The following is a 21834-nucleotide window of genomic DNA, read 5'->3' on the forward strand; positions in this document are numbered from 1 at the left end:
ACTATTTGCTTTTCTAAAGACTGTCCTTAGGACCAAAACACCAGGTGTTATGTGAGGTTCAGAGGTATCAGGAGAATGAGTGACTCACTTTGATTTGGGATGACCCAAGTCCTATTAAGAAATACAGCCTACAGAAACCACTACATTCAAGGCAATTGGTTTGCCAGCCTAATGGAGCAGAGTCACAACTCAACTCCAAGGGAGGGCAAACAACAGGAAGCAAACTTGCAGACCACATTCAGGCTCATAAATTACTGTGAATGAGCTTGAAGAAAACAAGCAGGTTCAATTTCAGCAGACCTTTCCCAACTGGGTGTACCAACATCTGACTATTTAGACATCATTAAAATACATTGCACCCAATATGTTTACCCACAGTCATCTCTATTACCTGGGCAGGTCATTCATCAGCTTGTCAATTTAAATGGATTTCTATATGTAAGTGACTCCCTAATGTGCTGAGAACTTTTGAGGGGAAACTTGTAGTACCAGCATATTAGAAAAATGCAAACTATTCAAAGTCTTGTTTGAGGGAGCATCCCTATTCAAATCAAATGAGGGACAATGATATTTTCTGTCCGAACTCCTATTTCTGTTTTAAGCTATTGTCATTATTATTACTAACAACAATAATAAAAGCATCATAAGGGGTTTATAGACAAAACTTCTTTAGGTGAAAATTGTGAAATTAACATTAATTTCTTGGCCTATGGTTGAACTATTGCATTTTAAATGTGTGTGTGTGTGTGTTTTCCCTGCATCCTATCCAAACATTTCTCTCACATAATTAAATGTGTTGATGACATCACAGAAACTGAGCCAATCTTTTGGTTTATATCACTTTCAGGAGATTTTAACTCTAATTCGAGTTTTCCAAAGTCTGACCAAATCTGAGGTGCTCTCAGCAGGAATATAGTATTTCGAGGGCTCATTGTAATGCGTAATGAGAAACTCTTTGTGTGCAGTGTGCGGGCTCTCTCTCTCTCTCTCTCTGCCTTTCTCTCTTTCCTCAGCCCCAAAGCCTAAAATTTAGATGGGTCTTAGTCAGAAACTTGTAGCATAAAAAAGCATGCTTTTGGCAGAGTCCACGAAACAATAATGCTATGTATTTTACCACTGGGGAAAAAAGACAGAAGGAGGAAACTTTGGAAATTAAAGATATAAGCAGAATGAAATTAACCAAAGAATGCTGGATAGATTTTTTTGTTTAAAACAACCTTTCTAAAAAAACACTGGGAGACAGCATAATCTTCAAATCACAGCACTGCTCTTTAGCATGAATTAAAGATGTGGTGAGTCTATGAATGGACATGGCTTGCTTAACGAGAACACCAGATGCCCACATTTAGGAAATGTAAAGAAAGCGAAACCCTTGTAAAATTTTATATATTATCCCTTTCACCAAAATATGAAAAACAGATTAGAGGGAGAAAGGAAAATTTCTTCTATAAATACATTTGAAGAAACACTGGACCAAAGGAGACACTTGTTTAAATACAACGTTCAAGAGAGAAAAATCGTCAAATAAACAAGAATCCTCACTTTCAACAGGGCAGCTCAAACATTTTGGGTCACCAGGCTCTAAAGCAGGATTGCCTTCCACCCTTCCCTTGGAGAGTGCCTTTCTGAACTCAATCTTCTTTGGCAATCACAAATGTTAGGAATAATAAATAAAAGAAGCTGTAGATCTGGAGCCTTCTTGCAAAGACATGCAGACATTATAAAGACATTTTTATCAAGTGTCTATTGAAATCTATAGGTTTACGTTTGGCTTAGGTCTTTGAATTACTTGTTGCTTTTCTTAGCATGCTTTTTTCCTTCCTTCTCCTTTCAATGCAGCTTGGATCCTTGCAGCTCTCAAATCATAAACAATTTGCCATTTGCAGGGTTGTCATTGAACTATGGAGAAAAACATACCCTCAGGCTAGAGACCCCTCTCTGAAAGGTCTGGCTGAAAATCTGAGCCTGTGGAGCATGTTCCTGCTACCTTCAGCAACAAGGACTCTAACTGCATAAAGGGAGAAAACACCTTTAATTCATGCTCGATGGTTTTAAGAAAATTAATGCTCTCTGTTCTTGGAAAAAACAAAATAGCACAACATACTGTTTCCTTTAGTCCCTTAGACTCAGTGATGTAGTTCTTAAGATTCACAAAAGAATCTGAACCTGAAACATCGCTTAGGAAAGTCAGTAGGCTAAAGCGGATGGAGAAGTTCAGGTCTGGGCACCTGGCATTTTGCATTTAGTCACTTTTACTGGTTGTATTGTCTTGGGCAAGCCATTTGATTACCCAGAGCTTCTGTCTTCTCATGAGTAAATGGGGATGACAAGCCTGTCCCTTTAAACCTGTCCTCCTGCGGAGTGCTGTCTGGGTCCTGGGGAAATCCTCCAGAGCGCTCTATCCCTATTCCTGGCTTGTTCCTCACTGACTTCTGAGTTGGTCCCCTCTAAACCCAACCAGGAACTCAACTTTGGGACCCAGCCAGGGTCCAGGCTGGGCCCTTTGGAAAGGCGTCCTCTTAGGCTCTCCTGCACCTTGGCACTTGGCTTTCCCTTCAGCTCCGTTTGGCTCTCATCCTGCCTCTCAGCCTCTCCAATTACATCATGTTGGAACCGTCCACACAGCTGGCACTGGTACCTCCTTCCCACCCCTATTCTGCTACTTGGCAAATTCTAGCCCTCTGGGAAGGTAACTTAGTAACTTTAGCTAGCATTCATAGTACTGGGTCCTTACGAAGCACTTTAAGTTTGTTACCTCACTTAATCTCATAAAGCCCTGGGAGGCAGATATTATTATCTCTCCTTCACAGAGGAAACTGGCATAGAGAGGTTACCCAATCTTCCCAAGGTCCCAGAGCTTGTGAGGGGTGGAACTAGGACTTGACTGTAGATCAGGGGTCAGCAAAGGGTCAGGCAGTAAGCATGTTAGGCTTGGTGGGCTGGTTGGTCTCTGTTATAGGAACTCAACTCTGCCACTGTGGCGCAGAAACAGTGCCACACAATATGTAAACAAATGGGCGGGGCTATGTCTCAATAAAACTTTGTTTATAGGCATTGCAGTTTGAATTTCATATAATGTGCATGGGTCACAACATATGACTACTCTCTTGATTTTTTAAAATCACTTAAGATTATAAAAACCATTCTCAGCTCCCAGGTCACACAAACATAGGTGGTGTACTGGATTTGGCCCATGGGCCATATTTTGCCAGTTCCTGACCTAGGCTGTCATTTCTAGAGCTCATGGCCTTCACTGCCAAGTATTATCATCCCCTTTTACAGATGAGGAAACCGAGCTCAAGCAGAGATAGTAAGGAGAGGGTGATCCAAATGCAGGCATTTGGACTCCAGGGTCTGGAGTTTACCTCCAAATAATGGCAAGAGAATGAGGTGTTGCTCTACCTGCTTTTTTGAAGAAAAATGAGATCATGACGATCCGATGAGATCATGCACCTGACACGCATAAAAAATGCACTTGATAGTTTTTTTAATGTATAAAAGCTCTAATAAACTGTACAATATAAGCAACTGAGATTAGGCTAGCTTCTAAAAACAAATCTCCTAGTGGAAAGTGTGTTAATAGTTTTTATTTATTTTACAAACATTTATTTAGTACCTAGTTTATGCCGAGTATACTGGGCTCTAGTAGCTATGAAGACGGTGGGTAAGAGAACTTAGTTTAGTGGGAGAAGAGGGACATTCTTGTAGATGACTAGGACCCAAATGGTTAACTGCTACCAGGAATGGGGTGCTGGTGATAGAGCCACAGTTGGGGACACAAGGGAAGGTGCACCGAGGGGTGCCATACATGGATGCTGGGAGTTTCGAGGTAAAGGGAGAAAAGACTTTCAGGCTGAGGGAGGATCCTGTGCAAAGGCACGGAGGCATGAAAGATCAACGTGGCTGTAGTGTAAGAGGTCACGGTATGAGTGGTAGAAATGAGGCTAGGAGGAAGTTAAGGTGGCTGAACGAGGAGCTTATGGTCAATGCTAAGGCCCTAGACCTGATCCCTTGGGAGCCAGGATGTGTACTGGGAGTACTCAAAACTAGGAGGTATACTAAGGAGAGCCCAACGCCATAAAATAAAGATGAGGCTGCTTTCCCCGAGCATTCATTTTAATTAAAGATTAGATTGAAATCGTTGTTTTTAAGTGAAAGCAAACAAGAATATATTGAATATAATGCAAAGTCCCTATTAAAATTAGATATAAAGGGAGGCCGAGGTGGGCAGATCACGAGGTCAGGAGATCGAGACCATCCTGGCTAACACGGTGAAACCCCATCTCCACTAAAAATACGAAAAATTAGCCAGGCGTGGTAGCAGGCGCGGTAGCAGGCGCCTGTAGGCCCAGCTACTCAGGAGGCTGAGGCAGGAAAATGGTGTGAACCCAGGAGGCGGAGCTTGTAGTGAGCCAAGATCGCGCCACTGCACTCCAGCCTGGGTAACAGAGCAAGACTCCGTCTCAAAAAATAAAAATAAAAATAAAAATAAATAAAATTAGATATGAAGCGTGAGATTTCAAATAGATTCAAAATAGACCACTTTAGGTCCCACCCCACACCTCCACAACCTTCCTGTTAGAGATGATAAGGTGGAAAGTCCTGAGAGGCAAGTGTTGGGGGATAAGAAGACACTGAAAGTTAACAGGATAGTGACATAATTGGATTTGTGTTGTAGGGTTATAATGCTTGTGGTGGCTAGGAGGAAAAATGGGAAGGGAGATATCATGGGCTTGGAGATCAGTTAGGAAGCTCCCAGAAACTCGGGAAGGAGCAGGACTGAATAGCCTATTATAGGAGGAGTTTGGTTTTGTCACTAAGTGTACGTTCTTGTTCCATCAAGAAACAATGAAAAGAGAAAGAATTTGCTTGGGAGTCAAAAGACCAAGATTCGAACCCCTGATTTTGACTAGCTGTGTGACCTGGGGTAATGCACTCAGTCTCTCTGAACTTCATTTTGTTTATCTTCCCAATGAGAAGAACTATACCTCTCTTGCCTACTTCTGAGAGCCTTTGTTCGGATCGTCTAAGATAATATCTATGAGAGCTCTTTGTAAAGGGCTTGAACATCACTGGTGAGTTTCTAGGTAACAAAAGGCCAGAGCTCTTTCTGCTTGGTGACCTCTCCAAGAAAAGACAATTGCTATTTTTTCCCCCTTCTTCAGCTGTTGGAGCTGCGGATCAATTGCAACCAGGCTAAACAAAAAAAGGTAGTCATACATGATCAGCAAAATGGTCCAAATGATGTCATCCATCAAGATAGACATCGCAATTTGCCAACTATTTTCTCGTAAATCAAACCATGGTCCCTCAAGGAAGAGGGGCAGGGCTGGAGGAGCCAGCATGGCAGCCCTTATCGGCAGACCAGACGCAGGGAAGCGCTCCCTTAAGGATACAGTAATTATTTTCACTTGATGGGAAATAAAGAGGGGCACCATGGGAGGGAGCGCTGGAGAGTGTCTGCCTCACTTCATTACTACTCCCCAGGCATAGGACACAACATATGCTTTTCATTGGGAAGCCAATAATTTTGAATCGTGGGACAGGTGAAAACTTAAATGACATTTGCAAACCTTGATTTATTTCTCTGCTTAACTCCGGAACATGCTTTAGACTCAGCTCTATAAGTTTCCATAGATTAGTGGTCAATGTCAAGTATTTTCAATGACATATTCAAGCGTTTCCTGTCCCTATCAGTTAATTAAATATTTTCAGTACTAATCTCTTCTTATTGAAATGGTTTCCCTTCTTTTGGTTATGGGTTTGGAAAACAACGATATGAAGCATGTGCTTTATTGAAAACAAAATAACAAAAATAAAAAAGAATACTTTTTCCCCCACGTGCTATTTTACTCGCTGGAAATCTCATTAAAAGTTATTTATGAGCTGTTAGGGATCCCATAAGGATTACACCTAATTCAGTCTGTAAAGCTTTTGAGTTTCTTTTACATGAAGGACCTCCTTCCCCATTATTCTACTTTCGTTTGCACCCAAATAAATACTGGAGATTAACTTTTTGGCAGAAGAGGGTCCTCAGTCCCTAACCTCACATCACCCAGGCAAAGTTTAGACCTTCCTCCCCTTTCTGCTGGACCCACTCTGATATGACCAGGGTAAGAGGTCAAACTTGTGGCAATGGATAAATTATCATTTTTATTATTTTAAATGTTTACTGAAGATAGCGGGGCCATAGGTATCATTTACCTCCCTGGGATTTGTAATCTTTGCGATTAGCCATGTAGTTAGTCCTAACTGACTATCTGATTTTCTTCTACACCTCCTCCCCCAATTCCCTCTGAAATAAGAAAACTGAATTTTATCAGAATGAGTAATTTCACAGTTCCTTTATAGGGCCTGTATGCCTGTTATTTGCTGTTTCTTAGAACTTGTTCTCAGGTAGCAAAGACTGAACTGCTAATGTAAGTGACTTTTGTCCTTCTAGTCTCTTTAATAAAATATTCCCCATACAAATGTGTTTAATTTCCAAAGTATCTGCTTCATATTCATATTTCCAAAACACGGAGAAGAATGTAGTCATTCAAGTAGCCAAATATTCAAAATTAGATTTTGGCAGTTAGAAAATTGGCATAAAAATTTAGAAGTAGCCGGGCGCGGTGGCTCACGCGTGTAATCCCAGCACTTTGGGAGGCCGAGACGGGCGGATCATGAGGTCAGGAGATCGAGACCATCCTGGCTAACACGGTGAAACCTCGTCTCTACTAAAAATACAAAAAAATTAGCCGGGCGTGGTGGCGGGCGCCTGTAGAGGCTGAGGCAGGAGAATGGCGTGAACCTGGGAGGCGGAGCTTGCAGTGAGCTGAGATCGCGCCACTTGCACTCCAGCCTGGGCGACAGAGCAAGACTCCGCCTAAAAAAAAAAAAAAAAAAAAAAAAAATTAGAAGTAATAAGGACATCGCTACCGTTAACTATCAGATGCCTGACATACTCATGGAACTATTCCCTATTGTTATGATTACCAGTGTGCCTGCTCTCTTTTCTACTAAAAAACCTGGGCCTGTGGATTGCTCATTCCTCTCCAGCTGTCTGCATATTCTTCATATGCCAGCTCATCTCTCCAACGGAAACACAAGGCACCAGTAATACCATGTCCATGCTAAACCAGCAAGACACATTGAGTATAAGCCTGGACTATCATGCTGGCCACCATGAGGATAGGCAGCAGTGGTGTCTTCACGGCCTATAAAATCTTTCCATCTTGGATCTCAAAGCATTTACAACTATGAGACTGAAACCCCTGCCTCTACCTCTCCATTTGGGCAAGAGTTGGTGCTACCGAAAGAAGACGAATGGCTGCATATTTTAGGAAAGCGTATGTTTTTTCCTTAATCTCAACCATCTGGAGATTTTTAACATTCCATATTCTTTACAGAATTCTACATAAGAGGTCAGTTTAATTTTTTAAGAGTTGTTTAAACATCCCAAGTAACACTGTAAGCCCCCAAACAAGAAACGGCTCTCAGGCTAGACCAGGGAAAAGCACATGGATTGTTCGTGTTTAGTCTAGTACGGAGGATCTCCTCCTTGGCTGCACCTGAAAGAAAGTGACGGCTGAGTCCCACTGACCTGTCTTCCCCATCCCAGCATCGTTGTTTGGTTTTGTCTCATTTTGTCTTTAGGATCTACAGATGAGGCTAATGTGGCAGCAGGGCTCAAGAACCACCAGATGAGAACTATCTGTGTTTGATGATAAGGGCAGGCTTGGATGTTACCCTCTCAGTATTCTCAGTGCTCTTCCCTGCTAGAATTAGAAACAGAGGCTGGGAGCAGAGGCTCACACCTGTATCCCAGTGCTTTGGGAGAGTGAGGCAGGAGGATTGCTTGAGGACAGGTGTTCGAGTCCAGCTGGGGCAACATAGCCAGACCGCCATCTCTGCAAAAAATTTTTAAAAATTTGCCTGTATTCCCAGCTACTTGGCAGGGTGAGGCAGGAGAATTGCTTGAGCCTGGGAGTTTGGGGCTACAGTGAGCTGTGATCATACTGCTGCACTGCAGCCTGGGCAACAGAGCAAGATCCCAACTCTCAAAAAAAAAGTAACAGAAGAAACCTACGGACTCTGACTCAGAGTTGTTGCTCATTCAGCCCTGGTCATGGGTTGAACAGTGTCCCCTGCCTCTCCTGAGAAAAAAAGTTACAGTCCTCTTCTCCAGTACCTGTGAATGTGGCCTTATTTGGAAATAGGGTTCTCGCAGTTGATCAAGTTAAGATGAGGTCATTAGGGTGGGCCCTAATCCAAAGTAATTGTGTTCTTATGATAAGGACAAATTATCTGTGTTACAGTTCTTTTTGAATTTGTCTAGCAGGTTTTCTGGTTTTTACCAGAACTTCATCCTGATACCCCTCAAAAAGGGGCACATTTTGACACAGAGACAGACACACATACTGGGAAAATGCCGTATGAAGCTGAAGGCAGAGATTGGGGTGATGCTTCTGCAAATGAAGAAACCCCAAAGATCGCCACCAAACCACCAGAAGCTAAGAGGGAGACATGGAGCAGATTCTCCCTCACAGCCCTCAGAAAGAACCACCCTGCCGACACCTTGACTTCAGACTTTTAAACTCCAGAATCATGAGACTGTAAGTTTTGGTGTTTAAACCACCCGGTTTGTGTACTTTGTTACGGCAGCCCCAGGAAACTGATACACCTGGTGATTCAATTCACTGCACTTTCAAGGTCCAGGCAGTTGAAGCCTAGGAGATGAGGCCTCACCCTTGACCATATGCAGTCCACCTTAAAGAGTGGCAAAGTGAGGACTGCAAGCTGGTGGTGGCATTTGATCTGAGCTTTGGAGGAGGAGTGTTTTTTTGATGAGTGAAGGGAAGCAAAGATATGGAAGTAAAGGTATTGCAAAGGGAGGGGCTACCTCTGCAGCAAGTCAGGGGGTCTGATGGAAGGCAAGAAGAGCAGCCTCTGCCTTGGAATCAGCAACAAATCTTGTACCCTGAGACTGTGTGTGTGTGCATGTGTACATGTGTGTTGTGTATTGTGTGTGTGTGTGTGTGTGTGTGTGTGCATAACACAGATTACTTCAACTTGGGAACTTGTCTGACCAATCCAATTTCTCTTCCACAGACTCAAACTCACTGCTCCAAGCACTATCCTAAGTCACTTGGCCCCCAAGTGTGTGTGTGTGTTGGGGGTTGGGAGTTGGGCCAAATTGAAAATAACAAAAATAATGTGAACACCCATAGAAAGCATATTCTGAATGAAGCACTCTGTTAAATCACATTTGCTCCTACGATGACCCAGTGGATCTTGGAGGCTATTCTTATCCCCATTTAGCAGATGAGAAAAAGATAAAGCTCTAAAAATGGAGTCAGAGCTCCATGGTTGGATCCTACGTGTTTACCGCTACGCTGTATTGCTCCCTAGGTTATGCCTGGGGATTACTCCTGGGGAGGGGTGTGTGAAGGGAGATGGAGAGATGAAGACTGACTTAAACCAAATGCACACCTTTGCTTGACTGATGCAGAGATACGGGGGTTAGAGCAACCTGGGAGGCTCCATGCCTGTATGGGTGCACAGCTGCCTGCTGACTGTTTCCAGTCCCGCTTCTGACGGTTCCCCATAGGCTGGAGAAATCCACTCAAAGCAGGGTGTGCTCTCCGATGGAAATCCAGCCTTGTTCTTCCACTCAAGTACTATAGGGGAAAGCAGAGAAGGGAAGGGAAAGACACATAGAAAGTTTCAGCATATGAGTAGCATCTGCAATGTAATCTATGTGTTCTGAGCCAAGTTACTGTACACACTCTGGGGAGAATTACAAATAAATGACGAAACATTTTGAAACATGGCTTATACCTAATTAATCATGGAACTTAAGGAACAAAGAATGCATTTCTTCAAAGTTTTCAGCATTTTCTCTATTAAGTGGAGGAGGTGGGGGAGGGGAGGGAAAAATCTCCATGCCCTGTAATGGATACACTGTGCACTTCATTTGGGGGAAAGAATCTCTTAATCTTCTTTGGCCTCCTGCAACCTCTGAATCCTTACATCTTTAATACTTCATGTTGAGCATTTTCATATTAAAGGAACTGAAAGTTTCCAGATCATGAAATATTCCTTAGCTTTTTGTCTCTTGATCCCTTAGCCCAAACAATACCGGTTTTGGAGATTATGAGATCACCAGGCATTTCTTAAGTACCTATGATATTGTACCCTGGGATTCCCGTGTCCTTTTTCTATGCCGCCGCCACCCAGAGACATCTGTGGGCACGTCCCGCTTTGAAGGCAAAGCTTTTGTGCTATGTCCATGTTACTCCACATGCCCTCCGACTCAGGAGCCTTGATTTCCTCATTTGTAAAATGGGGATAATAATAGATAGCTCATTGATTTAATGTGAATGTTAAATAAAATAATGACACAAAAGAACTTAGCCTAGTGCCTAGAACATAACCACTCAATAATGGAGTGTGTGACTGAATTTTCCGGATTCGTTTTTCATTCTCTTCCTATCCATGGATTTGACTGAGTCCCATCTTGCAAGGCCATCCAAGGCACTTCTTTAGAGCCCTGTCTCACCAGTAACAGAGGTGGGAGTCAAAGATGACTTTGCACTTAGTAGCCAATGTCTTCACTGCTCCTATGGGAAGCCAGAGTTTTACTCTTTCCCCTGAATTTTCCCACAGTCATTCCATGAGCTAGTTATGGACACAACTTAAGGGGAACTGGAGATGTGTGTGTGTTTTCATTCCAAACAGTGTCACTGATTCACAGCATGGCTTTGGATAAGCTGATCAGGTTACTTTGATGCAGATTCTCCACCCCCACCCCTCATCTTTGTTGAAAAAGAACCAAAAAATAATATATACTGTATTAAATTATTAAAGGGGTTGTAAGTAAAACCTGAAGCCTGAACTCCTTCCTTCCCCAGCCCCATGTAAAGAATGAGAAGGAAGAAGATACTGGAGTCTGGGGTTCAGTGGTAGGACCCAAGTGCCAGTGGAGGTGGTGCCAGGGGCAGCATCATAACCGGATTGTGCCCAAGGTCTGGTGTCAGCTATGTTCTTTGCCCTCTAACCTCCCTTGGTTCCAGCTCATTTTTCATCTCAGCTCTCCAGTGTTTCTTCAGACTCTGTAAGCTGCCCACATCTTCCCTATATATTCCTTTTCTGCTTAACCGTCACTGTTACTTTGCTTGCAAACAAAAACCTAGACTGAGAAAAAAAAAAATAAGATCTTCTCAGCACCTACTGTGAGCCAACTACTTTGCAGGTTGAGGAACTGAGACACGGAGAGTTAAGGTAACGTGCCTAGGTCACCAAGCCTGTTAGAGGTGGTACTGTGATCTGAACCCCCATCTGTCTACATTGCCATTGGGTTTTCTCAGCAAAGAGATACTCCTGAAAAGTAAACCTCCAGTCCATAACCACCCACATCTGCATTGAACTTGCCTCATAGCTGGGGCCTTTGGAGGGTTATAGTTGCGACCCAGACGCAACATTTTCTTCCCCCACTCCCGCCTTAACTTGGTGATTGGCTGTTGTAAATTGCATTGAAAGTGATATGCCTTTCAGTGCTGAGAATCATCATGGGTCTGTGCCTATGAGGTAAGGGGGAAAGGGATCCAAACAGTCGAGCAACATGAGTTTGTGTCTTTTGTAACAACTGTGCATTGCTTGTGTGTGCTGCTAATTATTCTTGATTCACATGCCCTCAGTTGATGCTTTTGGAAATTAAATGGGCATGCCTTGTATGGTGTGGAGAGAGAGCCTTGCTCATTTCCTCTCCTTTCACACACTGCCCTTATGCCTGCTGTTGCTCCAACAAGTGGCATCATCCTTAGTTCCTGACATCCCAACATGGGCAGTCAGATGTTGCTGTCTGCTTTCAGAATTACAAACCCACGCACTTGTACTTCTCTGCAGGAGTGAGGTAGCTTGCCAAAGAACGGGAAGTCACCAGAGTGAACATCGTGGAGCCATTGACACCATGTTCTGTTTCTTAACCAAGGAGGAGGCTAGCCACTCTCTGGGCACCTAACTTGCAACAGCTCCCCTGGAGATAGACCCACATAAAACCATTTTATTCTTGACATCACTCCAGCATTTCTGCAGAGCATCAGTCTGGACAGAACTTGGTAATCTTGCTTCTTTTCCACTGACTTTTTAAGAAGCCAGTTATTGAAGATCCAGGGTAATAAAAGCAGCTCAAACTTCATTACCCTCTCTCCAGCATTAGATACTGAAGGCCACGGTGAGCGATACTGTGTATAAAATACGAAGCAGAGAATTAAATGCAACTTGATGGTACATGTTGTACCTTAATGAAAACAAAGTCTCAGGAACACTATTTGTGAACGTGTTACCCAATAAACTGTTAGCAATGGAGCTCATAAAGCTGCCAGCCAGATTTAACCATTGTGTGGAGCTCTGTTCAGTTGGGCCGGACAGAGAGAATGAGGTCTGTTCCCTTTATCACAGTCACTGGAGGTTTTTATTTAAAACACATGGAAGAAAGACACTTGGGTTTGGCACCAAAATGTCTTGTGGTAAAGGAAAAAAAATTAGAAATATCCAAAAGTACTTAAAAAAAATCTAGGGGGAAAAAAAAACATATGTGAAGAAATTAAGATGGGCTGACATAGGGTGCTGCGTTAGCCGTTTAAAGTGATGGCGAAAGCAGAGAGCAACAGGCTTTCTCCACGGCAGCTGATAGACACGAGCAATTGAGCAGTTCATACCCTCTCTGTTGTCCCTGTCACAAGATTTGTAGGTCATTCTCAGCCAGCCATGGGGGCTAAAGGGCACAGGTTGCGACCTGCTGATTTACCAAAGTATGATCAACTCACACAAATTATAGGCGTAAGAGAGGCCTGACAACTTCAATATGATGCGCAATGAGCACAATTATTTGTGACATGTGAAACCAGTGTGAGACCGTAATTCTGTCACTGCATGACAAGGCATTATTAGCCGGGGCAGGCAGCGGCTTGAACCAGGAGCAGCTGGAGGAGAGGCAGGGAAAGAGAGAGGGCTCCATAGGGGAAGGCCCGTGACGGGCTTTCTCTCCCAGAGTGGCAAATAGCAACGGCCCCTTTGTGGAATGTGGAGCCGCTCAGGAGGACGAAGTCGCCCTATTGCTATCTGGTCTGGTGGATAATAAAGGAGCGTTTGGTGGGAAGGGCAGAGGCGAAAGCACACCCTGTGGGCCTGGGGCTGTGCACAACCAAGGTGTCTTCGTTGAAATCGGGCGTGGTATTTTTCATGAGGCCAACTGAGATGTTGTTTCTAGTGGGCCAGATGAGGTGGAGTCAGGGGAGGACAGGGAAGGACAGAGTTTCTCCTGCTGAGCAAATGCTTCTGCTCCACCAGGCTTCCCTCCTGTCACGTCCTGCCTGGAACGTGCAGTCTGACTGCTGAGTGCAGGAGGAGGCAGAACTCAGGTCCCCTGGGTTTTCCCCTGTCCTTAGAGATCTTGCTCCCTGTACCATAGTGGCTGGGCAGCTCAAGGAAAGTGCAGGTATACACTTCCCTTCTGGTGATGGCCATAGATGTTTCTGCCTAAGGGTATAGGACAGGTGGGTGGCTGTTCCCAGCAACTGGACCCAAGTAAGGCAGAGCTTCCTCAGGCTGAGCATGGAAGTCATGGGACAGCTGGGCTGCCAGCGAAGCTTTCTATAAAGGGAGAATCTGGCCTGTGTTCTTCAGGGTCTCCTGCGGAGGGTAGCAGCTACATTTTGGGCCTTCCTGGCTCAGTGACTTTAACCCTCGTGTTGAGTAGTGGATGGCCCCGTGACATGCCTTCATACGGTCAATCAGTGTTCCCTGAGCACCTACTGGGCATCAACCACTGCCCAAACCACAGAGGATCTGAATGCGAAATGCCTCTGTCTGCCTATGAGAGCTCTCTGTCAATGAGGGAAGATAAGACAAAAACAAATAATTAGAATACGTTATGTGAACAGGTGCATGCATAGGAGTCATGGCTGTACAGGGAAGGCATGGCTGACTTTCTCATATCATTCAAGTGTCTATTCAAATACCCCATGCAGAAAGGGCCATTTTGACCACACCATCTAAAATAGGTCTTCTCCTTCTCAGCCTTTACCTCCCTACTCTTCTTCACTTTCATTGAATTTCTGAAGGCCTGAACCAAGATCATGTAAACCAAGCATAATTAGCAGCACATACAAATAATACAGGGTGGCTACACAGAGACTGTTTTCAGCAGAAGTCAGTACTTGACATATTATTTTTTTTGATTATTTATTATTCCTCTTATTGCAACGTAAGCTTCAAGAGGGTGGGGACTTTGCCCTGCTCCCCTCAGAATCCCAATTGCCTCTGCAGTGGTGTCCATAAAGTACTTGCTCAATAAACATGTGTTGAATACAGGAATGGCAAACTTTGTTTTAGGTGTTCTTGCTTTTACATACATTGACCCGTTAAATCTTCCCAGCAACCTGAGGCAAGTCGGTTATCTATTGTTGCATAACAAATCATCCCAGAGACTAAGGCTTAAAATAACAATATTTATTATTTCTTACAATTCTGTGGTTTCGCTGGGATTCAGCTGGGCCAGTTCTTCTGCTGGTCTTGCTTAGGGTCTTTCATGAGGCTGCATTTAGTTTAGAGTTTGGTCAAGCCTTGATGTTCAAATGGTCATTCATCCTCAGGGCATCTGATCATTCATTAGTCTAGGCTGGACTTCCTTAAAGCCTGGGCTCCAAGGGAGAAGAAGCAGAAGCTTAAGGCCTGGGCTCAGAAGTCTGAGAATGTCACTTCCTCCCCATTCTATTGGCCTGAACAAGTCCTGAGGCCAGCCCACATTTAAGGAGAGGGTAATAAGTAGACTCCTCCAAAATTAAAGCAAGGAGTGGTGTTCATGAAGAGGGTTGGGGAATTATTGGCAGCTGTACTTGGAGACTGTCTACTATACACTTGATCTTAGTCAAAGGGCCAAGAAGCAATAGGACTCTCTACTATATTATAATTAACCTTGCTTCACAGTGGAGAAACTAAGACTTCAAGGGATAAAGAAAAGTGCCCAAGAGCACAGAAGAAACGAGTGGCAGAACTAGGATGTCAATTTCAGAACAGTCTAATTCCAAATTCAATGTTCTTTGCTTACTGATGACTGTTCTTAATAGCTCTTTTTGAATCTCACATGGTAGACTGATAGCCCCCATGGCCACCCCTCTGCTTTTTTACTTTCTTAGCATAGTGGCCAGCGTTTAGGGAAGGATAGAATATTACAGACCCAGAATTTCTTCCAGCCTCCACAACTAATTAACTGTATAAGTTTCTGAACCATTCTGAGTGTTTCTTCCTTTTCTGTGAAATGGGATAGTAAAGATACCTGCCACACAAGATTTGGGAGAGGCTTTAATGAGACAATATAAGTAAGGTACTCTGTACAATGCAGGCACCTGAGTTTTAAGGTGCCACATGTGTCTCCAGCTGAACCCAAAACGAGCCTTCACAGACAAGTTTTGTAATTATATCGGGTCATTGAGCACACACCCACATTTAATTTTAGTCCAAAGATATGCTCTGAAATCAGCAAGACTGCTTCTAAGGAACTGGCTTGGTCTAGGATATGGTCATCACACTCACTGCTGTGAGACTCTGACTAGTTGTCCTGACTTCCTGTACCTATAGAGAATGTTTCACCAAAAAAGGGGATGAACAGAAATATATGTAGCTCTGAAGGTGAGATTTAAGATAGGTATAAATCTAAGTTAGTATCAGAAAGCTAGAGGGATAAAATGAACAAATATCCCCTGAGGACAACTTGTGCCTCATCCTGGGTGCCCGGGATTAGTCAGGACTCTTCTGGTTATTAGAGATGACATGCCAACACTGATTCCAGCCAGCTTAAGCAAAAGGGGGAATTAATGGTCGGGCATGGCTGGACTCAGGGGCTTATACAGCGTTGTCAGAAATCACTCATCACCATTGCTCAGTTCTGCTTCTCTAGTGCCCTCTGTTGTAGCCAGGCTTTTTCCTGGGCAGCCTTTGATTTGCCTCTAGTTCTATGAACCAAATAGTAGCTTCCTTCTCCTCCTATTTCACATATATACACCAAATTATAATTGGCTGAGGTTGAGTCAGATGTGCTTCTTGACCAATCACAGAGTCCTAGAAAGTGGAATCTATTTGGCTAGCCTTTGTCAGGACTCACAAAGTAGAATCTAATTGGCTAGTTTGTGTCAGGGCTCACAAAGTGAAATCTAATTGACTTGCCTGTCAGGGCCCCCTCTGTGGCCCAGGGGCAGGACTTCTGTGATTAGTCCCCCTGTGGATGAAGGGACAGCTCTGCCGAGGAAGTGGGGGTACATTTAGCAAGTTGTCCTGAAGGCAGTTCCAATGTAGCTAAGCTCTAGATTTACCAACATCTCTGGAAAAAGACATTTGTAAGTGTGAACACAGTCCATGTAGCTGCTCCTCCGTGGTTTGGGTGAAGGGCATTTTCCTATTGATAATCCCTTTGTGCCCCACTTGCTATGTTTATTTGTGGATATTTATTTTCCTACCAGTTTAAGGAAGTACTAAAAATAGGGATATAACCATCAACCAAAGTTCCCAGCTTCTAATTTAACAGCCAAATGTCACAACATTTATTTTGCATCCCCTGGATTAACCAGCTCACTTAGTAAGCCAACATTTGTGAAAAAGATTATATTTCTTTTATTTGTTCCCAAATGTTTCCATTGTATACAAAAATGAGACAGTGTTCCTTTTGGGGAGAAGTTTCTACTTTGGGTTTAAACCAAACAAAATAATATTTAAGGCAACATTAAATAAATTATTTATCATGTTGGTCAGCGTTTTGGGGAATATAGCTTAGATAAACATGTTTTTAAGGTCAGCCACTCTAAGGGCTGGGTTTTATAAAAACAACCTCTGAGGAGCTTTAATAAATCTTTTAAAAAGAAAAAAAAGTCAAGCACTTGTTTTCATTGCTGAATCATTTCTATTGCTAAATAATGGCCATTCAAGAGGTAAGCTTCACCAGGAGGTCCTGATAGCCACACTGAGAAACTCACATATTATGAAAAATCTGGGTGATGGCAGGCACTGTTGGCCATGCTTAGATTTCTGTTAAAGCAACCCAGTCCTTTGGTTGCATTTTAAATCAGATCAATGGACAGAGCTATCTGATTTGGGTCATAAAACTGTCAAATGAAGATAAATTCATTCCTAGTCAATGGGAGACTTCAGAGTAGAAGTAGAATATATGTAAGTAAGAAATAATGTATTTCTATTCCCTCAAAATAAACAGGATTACCAGATTCATTGAATGCATTTAATTCACCTCCTGGGTCTTCCATCTCTTCAAATTACAGCCAAAGGCATCTTTTGGACTCATTTCAATAGAAGTGGTATTCCTAATGGTATTCCTCAATCAAAGAGGGGTATGGGGAGGAAAGGAAGTTTGGATTAGAAGAAATGGAAATGGAAGGAGAGGGCCAAAGAGACCAGTAAGAAAGGGAGAGCACCAGGAGGAGAGGAGAGGCAGAAACAGGACACGGAGAAAACCCACCTTCGCAGGGACTGGGGAGAGACCAGCTTTGAGGCACTGCTCACTGTGGCTCTGGTTTCATTTTTGGAGTGGTTAGTAATCTGCCTGAAACTTGATGGGCTCACATGACCGGTTCTTATCTATGCAAAGAGGCAGTTTCCCTGGTTCTGGTCCCAGTTCCCCATGGTTTTGAAAGGAAAGCTGGGGTGGGGAATGAGCCCAGAGATTCTGAGTCTTGTCTCTTCCAAGGGTGGAACCTGCAGCAGAATTTCATGGTTTCAAAAAAGAAGATTTTTTTCTGTTTATAAGTGAGAAGGAATGTCACTAAGGAGTTGAAGAAGTTGAGGTTTCATTACCATAAAGTGCCTTAGGGCTTGAATGTTCAGGAGAAGAGAGCCTGACTAACCACATCTGGGGCTTGAGGTTTTTTTGAACTGGTAATAAAAATAATCTCTGCAAAATATTTTGAAAATATTTGATAAACACAAGACTGAGGCTACTGCCTACATACATGAATTTTTTTAAAAAAAATGTTTGAATTCAGATTAGCAACCTGTTAGCAACCAGCCAGTACTTGGGTTATACACAAAAGGGAATGATTAGAAATGCAGGTTTCAGAGCAATGTGATACTGAGTCCAAATCCCAGTTCTGTCATTTATTAGTGGTAAAACCATGGACATTCTACTTCACTTCTTTGTGCCTCAGTGTTGTCGTCCATAAAATGGAAATAAGTGCTCTTTCAAAGAGTATCCATGGGAAATGAACAAGGCAAATTGTATGGAAATTATATTATAACAGAAAATTATATAAACTATATAAATTATAATAGAGAACAAAAATGGCACTAATACTTCCCTTCTCCCCATCTACTTACTTTCCTTTGATGTTGCAGATACCTCATTAAGAGGTAGAGTCGATGTCCCCATCTCTCAAATCTTGGTTAACTATGTGATTTGCGGCATTAGCAAATGCAAAGCGAGCAGAGATTTGAAAATTGCTTGTCCATTTGAACTTTCTCTCTCTTGCTGGGCTTGGAACACTGAGTTGTATGCAGATGAGCCTTAACTAGCCTACTGGAGGATGATAGCCAAGTCCCCTGCTGATACCCTGTCACCTGCCAGTTATGTGGAGAGGCCATTCCAGATCACCCAGCCACTGGCCCACCTATCAACTGACTACTGTGGCATGAGAGGGACCAGCAACAGAGATTAGCTTAACCAGCTTAGAGAAAAGACCACCCAGCCAACACACAGCATTGAGAGCTAAATTAAAAAGTAATTGTTTTAAGCCACAAAGTTGTGGGGTGGTTTGCTATACAGCAAAAGTAAATTCATCAGGTGGCATCCACCCTGTTATCCCCCTTGTTGATTAGATCAACCAGTCATTTAAATAGGATTTTAAACTCATTTTTGTTCAAAGTGATTTTTTTTTTTTCTGTAGAGACAGCCTAGGGGATGGCAAGCCTTCTAGTAGCTATTTTGTACAGTCATGTGGTTTAAAATAAGTTGCAAAAGACAAGGAGATTTAAGACATCAATAATTTTTTTTCTGAAACTATTTCAAAGTTGTTCCTTCCATCATATTTAAAAAGTTTAGCATCGACATTCTCAAAGCTGGAATAATGTGCAAAGTGAATACCATGTGCTAAAGCTCACTGAGGTTCGATCGTAAGATCAGTTGAAATAGAAAGTAGCTCTGAAACAGTTCTGGAGTCCTTAACCCAGGGAACCAACTGGAACTAAAGGAAATGAAATGGAACTAAAAGGGATGAAACTGTATAGGAGGAAGGCCAGTGCCTGGGAGCTCATCTGCATTCTCTGGTGGGAGAAGCAAGCTTTGCCAACTTCCCAATTGTAGAGGAGATAAAAGAGTTTATGGACCAAAGCAAAATGAAGGCTTATCCAGATAATTTAGGCCAACAGCACACCCCCACCTGAATTCACCAGTGAATTGCAGACAAAGTGTGTCTGACGGCTTGTGTTATCTGGATGGCTGTCTTGTTCTTCCACTGTCCTTTGAGTATGTCTGCCCTTTTGCGTTCCGATTCCCTTTTATTATCTACATTGTTTTAATCCAGGTGGCTGTTCTATGAGATTTTGGTGGTAGGGTGCTTGGGTAAGTTCTGGAAGCAAACTTTCGGCCTGAAGAGTACAAATCATTTATTTATTTATTATGTATTTATTATTCAATTAATTGTTAAGTGCTAGAGACTTTGCTAGGCTTTAAGGATGCAACAGAACCAAAAGAGACAAAATAGCTAGTCTTGCCGCTTAAGTCTGGTGGGGAAAAAGGTTTATAACAAAGTAGGTATAATAATGTGAGAAGTGCTGTGATTGGGGAAGTACAAGGAATTGTTGGAGAATGTAGGATGAGCACCTAACAATGACTTGGTTTAAGTGGCCAAGAAGCACATCACAAAGGAAGTGGTTCCTAAGATGAAAGACAAAGAACAAGCAGCAGGTACTGTGAAGAGGTAAAGGAGAGAGTATTATGAAGCCTAGCCTGAGAGGGTATTGGGGAACTGCAATATTGATATGGCCAAATGCTTGAATGAGCATCAGGTTGTTAGTGGAAACACAGTACCACTGACTGGAAGAATGATAAACACCAAAACCATGGCCAAATCATGGACATGACCTGCTTGTTAATTCCATCCCAGAATCATGGTTAATTTCAGGTAGTGCGCTGGTTGATGCTTTTGACAGTTGCATCTCTGTGGCTAGAGAAGATGCAGTGGGAACATGTTAGTAGATTGTTAGTTTTCTGAATGAGGATCATCAAGTCAACATAAGTACACATCCCTGAAGGTTAAGGCAGACCCTGTAGCACCCTCCTCCTACTTCTCTCCAATTAATATTCAAAAGTAGGGTGAGGCCCAGAATTCAAAGAAATATGACTGTCATGAAGTGGGACTCCAAGAGATTTAAATTTTAAAATTCCTTGTAAAAAATGTAGGCTACTGACCAGAAGCACAGGTTCCCGGTGTGAAGCACAGGTGAAAAGACCCCTGCATTAATTACTAGTCCTGTATAGCAAATCATCTCAAAACTCAGTAGCTTAAAACAGCAAACATATATTATCTCACAGTTTCTATGGGTCAGGAATCTGGCTGCAGCTTAGCTAGGCACCTCTGGGATTATGGCCTCTCATGAAGTTGGAGTCAAAGTGTCAGCCAGGGCTGCACTCTCATCTGAAGGGCTGAATGGGGAGGATCTGCTTCTAAGCTCACTCATGGGGTTGTCGACTGGATTCAGTTTCTCATGGCCCTTGGATTGAATGCCTCCATTTCTTGCTGGGTATCAGACAGAAGCCTCTCTCAGTTTTAGCCATGTGGATCTCTCCATAGGGCACCTGATAACCTGGCAACTGGCTTCTCTTAGGGCTAGCTTTGCAGTGACAAAAAGCACCCAAGATGGAAGCCACAGTCTTTTTATAACTGCATTTTAAGAGTGACATCTCGTCGCTTCTGCTCTATTCTATTTGTTAGGGACAAGTCAGTAAATTCAGTCCACACTCAAGAAGAGAGATTTACACAAAGGGCATGAATACCAGGAGGCTGGGATCATTGGATGCCATCTTAGAGGTTGCCTATGACATTCTCCAAACAAAGCAATGATTGTGTATGTTCTTCCTTTTGAATATGCCAGAGTGTTTTATCCTAAATGGGTCTCAGGATTAGAGGGAACCAGAAAGGTCATCTAGTTCAATTCACATTTAATAATATGTCCCATACTCTCTGTGCCAACTCAGCTTGAAGGCCTCCACAGAGTTCTCCCTGGTTAGGAAAGTCTTCCTTGTTGCAAGCTGAAATGTGGCCAAAGGGCCCTGTGCTTTGCTTGATCAAAAATTTCCATATCCCTCCCCTTTCTCCCAAAGACAATGAGGTATTTAACTAGAAACACATTTTGTTTCTTTATTCATATGTCTACTTTCTCTTTTTGCTTCTCCTTCTACTAATTTTAGGAGATTGATTTTCTATCCTATCCTGATACAATCTCTTATTAGTTCTAATTGTTTGTGGATTCTTTTGGAGTTTTTAATGTGGGCAATCATAAAATCATAACATCTGGAAATTACAATTTGTCTCTTCTATTCCATTCCATGGGCCTCACTTCTTTTTCTTGTCTTTGGCATAAGCCAGGATCTCCAGAGCTGTGTTGAGTAGAAGTGGACATCTTTGTCTACTTTGTAACTTTCCTCTAACTTCTTACCATCTTGGTAACAGACTTTTTGCTCATGAAAGACCCAACTGTCACTTCTTTTAGGATTGCTAATGAAAGGAATAAAGAAATTTTTTTAGCCCATTCAGGCTGCTATAACAAAATACCACAAACTGGGTAGATTTT

The 21834-nt window shown here is 42.8% G+C and overlaps 1 protein-coding gene and 1 non-coding gene across 2 annotated transcripts in view; both read left to right on the forward strand.

The window, feature by feature from the left end:
* Window positions 1-21834, forward strand: part of LOC134759154 (uncharacterized) — a 231424-nt gene that overhangs the window by 78406 nt on the left and 131184 nt on the right. The gene's annotated exons all lie outside the window — the stretch shown is intronic.
* On the forward strand, window positions 8290-8351 carry LOC115936110 (U7 small nuclear RNA). Its single transcript, XR_004071692.1, has one exon. It is a non-coding gene; the product is annotated as a U7 small nuclear RNA (small nuclear RNA).

The sequence above is a fragment of the Gorilla gorilla genome, chromosome 8 (assembly GCF_029281585.2).
Source record: "Gorilla gorilla gorilla isolate KB3781 chromosome 8, NHGRI_mGorGor1-v2.1_pri, whole genome shotgun sequence".
NCBI lineage: Eukaryota > Metazoa > Chordata > Mammalia > Primates > Hominidae > Gorilla > Gorilla gorilla.